This window comes from Dama dama, unplaced genomic scaffold, assembly GCF_033118175.1.
Source record: "Dama dama isolate Ldn47 unplaced genomic scaffold, ASM3311817v1 ptg000082l, whole genome shotgun sequence".
NCBI lineage: Eukaryota > Metazoa > Chordata > Mammalia > Artiodactyla > Cervidae > Dama > Dama dama.
In genome coordinates, this window is record NW_026870900.1 from 3,035,762 (window position 1) to 3,041,387 (window position 5,626).

A 5,626-nucleotide genomic window follows, 5' to 3' on the forward strand; every position below is an offset into this window, starting at 1 on the left:
GTTGTGGCCTCTTGCTCTCCCTGCTGCCCTGATGTTGCTGGGCCAAAGTGGTCTTGAGCATCCAGCCCCTTGCTGGTCCCTTCCCTCTGACGAGGCCCTCTGAGCTCCAGCATCTCGCAGTGTGGAGACAGCCCCTGCCAGCAACCTCCTCTCCAAGGAGGCCTCACCGAGGCCTAGGCCGAGGGGAAAGGCACCAGCGGGAATGAGCCTGGGGAGGCGCCCGGGCATGTCTGGACCCAGGCCCCGCAGCCTGCCCTTGGTGGGGCAGTACCCCCGGAGGCCAGGAAGGTCTGGGCAAAGCTGGCCAGGGACAGGGGCCCTGCTGTGTACTGTCCCTGGCCTGTGGGGCCTCTGAGCACAATCGGCCCTCTCCCGCTGGAATACTTCCCCAGCTGCCTCCAAAGGCCGGTTTGCCAACACTCCGCCCACTGTTCCCACCAGGAACGCACAATGCTCCCAAGCCCGGGAGAAAAGCACTTCGGGGTGGTGCTCTCTCCGTGCCCTTGCCCCTGAGCCTGGGGCCAGGCAGCTGATCCACACTCCCAGGCCAAGGCAGAACCACATGCACACGTCTGTTCCTGCCCCCTGCACCGGCAGAGAGCTCGCGGGAGCCAGAGTCTGTCAGGCAGCTGCTGGGCTGGCCGCCTGTGTGGGAAGGGGCAGAGCTGACCTAGGGGCAAGTTGGGCCTCTTGCTCTCCCTGCTGCCCTGAGGCTGCTGGGCCAAAGAGGTCTTGGGCATCCAGCCCCTTGCTGGTCCCTTCCATCTGACGAGGCCCTCTGAGCTCCAGCACCTTGTAGTGTGGAGACAGCCCCTGCCAGCAACCTCCTCTCCAAGGAGGCCTCAACGAGGCCTAGTCCCAGGGAAAGGCACCAGCGGGGATGAACCTGGGGAGGCGCCCGGAATGTCTGGACCCAGTCCCCGCAACCTGCCCCTTGGTGGGGCAGTACCCCCGGAGGCCAGGAAGGTCTGGGCAAGGCTGGCCAGGGGCAGGGGCCCTGCTGGGTCCTGCCCCTGGCCTGTGGGGCCTCTGAGCATGACCGGCCCTCTCCCGCTGGAAACCTCCCGACTGCCTTCAAAGGCCGGTTTGCCAACACTCGCGCCCGCTGTTCCCGCCAGGCACGCACAATGCTCCCAAGCCCGGGAAAAAAGCGCTTCGGGGTGGTGCTCTCTCCGGGCCCTTGCCCCTGAGCCTGGGGACAATGCAAGGGGAACACACTCCCAGGCTAAGGCAGAACGACATGCACACGTCTGTTCCTGCCCCCTACACCGGCAGAGAGCTCGGGGGAGCCAGAGTCTGCCAGGCAGCTGCTGGGCTGGCGGCCTGTGTGGGAAGGGGCAGAGCCGACCTAGGGGCAAGTTGGGCCTCTTGCTCTCCCTGCTGCCCTGAGGCTGCTGGGCCAAAGACGTCTTGGGCATCCAGCCCCTCGCTGGTCCCTTCCCTCTGACGAGGCCCTCTGAGCTCCAGCACCTTGCAGTGTGGAGACAGCCCCTGCCAGCAACCTCCTCTCCAAGGAGGCCTCACCCGAGGCCTAGGCCTAGGGGAAAGGCACCAGCGGGGATGAGCCTGGGGAGGCGCCCGGCCATGTCTGGACCCAGTCCCCCCAACCTGCCCTTTGGTGGCGCAGTACCCCCGGAGGCCAGGAAGGTCTGGGCAAGGCTGCCAGGGGCAGGGACACTGCTGGGTCCTGCCCCTGGCCTGTGGGGCGTCAGAGCACAACCGGCACTCTCCCGCTGGAAGACCTCCCCGTCTGCCTCCAAAGGACGGTTTGCAAGCACTCCCACCCGCTGTTCCCGCCAGGCACGCACAATGCTCCCAAGCCCGGGAGAAAAGCGCTTCGGGGTGGTGCTCTCTCCGGGCTCTTGCCCCTGAGCCTGGGGGCCAGGCAGGGGGAACACACTCCCAGGCCAAGGCAGAACGACATTCACACGTCTGTTCCTGCCCCCTACACCGGCAGAGAGCTCGGGGGAGCCAGAGACTGCCAGGCTGCTGCTGGGCTGGCTGCCTGTGTGGGACGGGGCAAGACGACCTAGGGGCAAGTTGGGCCTCTTGCTCTCCCTGCTGCCCTGAGGCTGCTGGGCCAAAGAGGTCTTGGGCATCCAGCCCTTTGCTGGTCCCTTCCCTCTGACGAGGCCCTCTGAGCTCCAGCACCTTGCTGTGTGGAGACAGCCCCTGCCAGCAACCTCCTCTCCAAGAAGGCCTCAACCGAGGCCTAGTCCCAGGGAAAGGCACAAGCGGGGATGAACCTGGCGATGCGCCCGGGAATGTCTGGACCCAGTCCCCGCAGCCTGCCCCTTGGTGGGGCAGTACCCCCGGAGGCCAGGAAGGTCTGGGCAAGGCTGGCCAGGGGCAGGGGCCCTGCTGGGTCCTGCCCCTGGCCTGTGGGGCCTCTGAGCACAACCGGCCCTCTCCCACTGGAAGACCTCCCCGGCTGCCTCCAAAGGCCGGTTTGCAAGCGCTCCCGCCCACTGTTCCCAGCAGGCGGGCACAATGCTCCCAAGCCCGGGAGAAAAGCGCTTCGGGGTGGTGCTCTCACCGGGCCCTTGCCCCTGAGCCTGGGGGCAATGCAGGGGTTCCACACTCCCAGGCCAAGGCAGAACCACATGCACACGTCTGTTCCTGCCCCCTGCACCGGCAGAGAGCTCAGGGGAGCCAGAGTCTGTCAGGCAGCTGCTGGGCTGGCCGCCTGTGTGGGAAGGGGCAGAGCCGACCTAGGGGCAAGTTGGGCCTCTTCCTCTCCCTGCTGCCCTGAGGCTGCTGGGCCAAAGAGGTCTTGGGCATCCAGGCCCTTGCTGGTCCCTTCCCTCTGACGAGGCCCTCTGAGCTCCAGCACCTTGCAGTGTGGAGACAGCCCCTGCCAGCAACCTCCTCTCCCAGGAGGCCTCAACCGAGGCCTAGGCCCAGGGGAAAGGAACCAGCGAGGATGAGCCTGGGGAGGCGCCCGGCCATGTCTGGACCCAGTCCCCGCAGCCTGCCCCTTGGTGGGGCTGTACCCCCGGAGGCCAGGAAGGTCTGGGCAAGGCTGGCCGGGGGCAGGGGCCCTGCTGGGTCCTGCCCCTGGCCTGTGGGGCCTCTGAGCACAACCGGCACTCTCCCGCTGGAAGACCTCCCCGTCTGCCTCCAAAGGCCGGTTTGCAAGCACTCCAGCCCGCTGTTCCCGCCAGGCACGCACAATGCTCCCAAGCCCGGGAGAAAAGCGCTTCGGGCTGGTGCTCTCTCCGGGCCCTTGCCCCTGAGCCTGGGGGCCAGGCAGGGGGAACACACTCCCAGGCCAAGGCAGAACGACATGCACACGTCTGTTCCTGCCCCCTACACCGGCAGAGAGCTCGGGGGAGCCAGAGACTGCCAGGCTGCTGCTGGGTTGGCCGCCTGTGTGGGAAGGGGCAGAGCCGCCCTAGGGGCAAGTTGGGCCTCTTGCTCTCCCTGCTGCCCTGAGGCTGCTGGGCCAAAGACATCTTGGGCATCCAGCCCCTTACTGGTCCCTTCCCTCTGACGAGGCATTCTGAGCTCCAGCACCTTGCAGTGTGGAGACAGCCCCTGCCAGCAACCTCCTCTCCAAGGAGGCCTCAACCGAGGCCTAGGCCCAGGGGAAAGGCACCAGTGGGGATGAGCCAGGGGACGCGCCCGAGCATGTCTGGACCCAGTCCCCGCAGCCTGCCCCTTGGTGGGGCAGTACCCCCGGAGGCCAGGAAGGTCTGGGCAAGGCTGGCCAGGGGCAGGGGCCCTGCTGCGTCCTGCACCTGGCCTGTGGGGCCTCTGAGCACAACCGGCCCTCTCCCACTGGAAGACCTCCCCGGCTGCCTCCAAAGGCCGGTTTGCAAGCGCTCCCTCCCACTGTTCCCAGCAGGCGTGCACAATGCTCCCAAGCCCGGGAGAAAAGCGCTTCAGGGTGGTGCTCTCTCCGGGCCCTTGCCCCTGAGCCTGGGGGCAAGGCAGGGTGTCCACACTCCCAGGCCAAGGCAGAACCACATGCACACGTCTGATCTGCCCCCTGCACCGGCAGAGAGCTCGGCAGAGCCAGAGTCTGTCAGGCAGTTGCTGGGCTGGCCGCCTGTGTGGGAAGGGGCAGAGCCGACCTAGGGGCAAGTTGGGCCTCTTGCTCTCCCTGCTGCCCTGAGGCTGCTGGGCCAAAGAGGTCTTGGGCATCCAGCCCCTTGCTGTTCCCTTCCCTCTGACGAGGCCCTCTGAGCTCCAGCACCTTGCAGTGTGGAGACAGCCCATGCCAGCAACCTCCTCTCCAAGGAGGCCTAAACCGAGGCCTAGGCCCAGGGGAAAGGCACCAGCGGGGATGAGCATGGGGAGGCGCCCGGGCATGTCTGGACCCAGTCCCCGCAGCCTGCCCCTTGGTCGGGCAGTACCCCCGGAGGCCAGGAAGGACTGGGAAAGGCTGGCCCGGGGCAGGGAACCTGCTGGGTCCTGCCCCTGGCCTGTGGGGCCTCTGAGCACATCCGGCCCTCTCCCGCTGGAAGACCTCCCCGGCTGCCTCCAAAGGCCGGTTTGCCAACACTCCCGCCCACTGTTCCCACCAGGTACGCACAATGCTCCCAAGCCCGGGAAAAAAGCGCTTCGGGGTGGTGCTCCCACCGGGCCCTTGCCCCTGAGCCTGGGGGCAATGCAGGGGTTCCACACTCCCAGGCCAAGGCAGAAACACATGCACACGTCTGTTCCTGCCCCCTGCACCGGCAGAGAGCTCAGGGGAGCCAGAGTCTGTCAGGCAGCTGCTGGGCTGGCCGCCTGTGTGGGAAGGGGCAGAGCCGACCTAGGGGCAAGTTGGGCCTCTTCCTCTCCCTGCTGCCCTGAGGCTGCTGGGCCAAAGAGGTCTTGGGCATCCAGCCCCTTGCTGGTCCCTTCCCGCTGACGAGGCCCTCTGAGCTCCAGCACCTTGCAGTTTGGAGAGAGCCCCTGGCAGCAACCTCCTCCGCAACGAGGCCTCAACCGAGGCCTAGGCCCAGGGGAAAGGCACCAGCGGGGATGAGCCTGGGGAGGCGCCCGGGCATGTCTGGACCCAGTCCCCGCAGCCTGCCCCTTGGTGGGGCTGTACCCCCGGAGGCAGGAAGATCTGGGCAAGGCTGGCCAGGGGCAGGGGCCCTGCTGGTCCTGCCCCTGGCCTGTGGGGCCTCTGAGCACAACTGGCCCTCTCACACTGGAAGACCTCCCCGGCTGCCTTCAAAGGCCGGTTTGCAAGCACTCCCGCTCACTGTTCCCACCAGGCGCGCACAATGCTCCCAAGCACGGGAGAAAAGCGCTTCGGGGTGGTGCTCTCTCCGGGCCCTTGCCCCTGAGCCTGGGGGCCAGGCAGGTGATCCACACTCCCAGGCCAAGGCAGAACGATATGCACACGTCTGTTCCTGCCCCCTGCACCGGCAGAGAGCTCGGGGGAGCCAGAGACAGCCAGGCTGCTGCTGGGCTGGCTGCCTGTGTGGGACGGGGCAAGCCGACCTAGGGGCAAGTTGGGCCTCTTGCTCTCCCTGCTGCCCTGAGGCTGCTGGGTCAAAGAGGTCTTGGGCATCCAGCCCTTTGCTGGTCCCTTCCCTCTGACGAGGCCCTCTGAGCTCCAGCACCTTGCTGTGTGGAGACAGCCCCTGCCAGCAACCTCCTCTCCAAGAAGGCCTCAACAGAGGCCTAG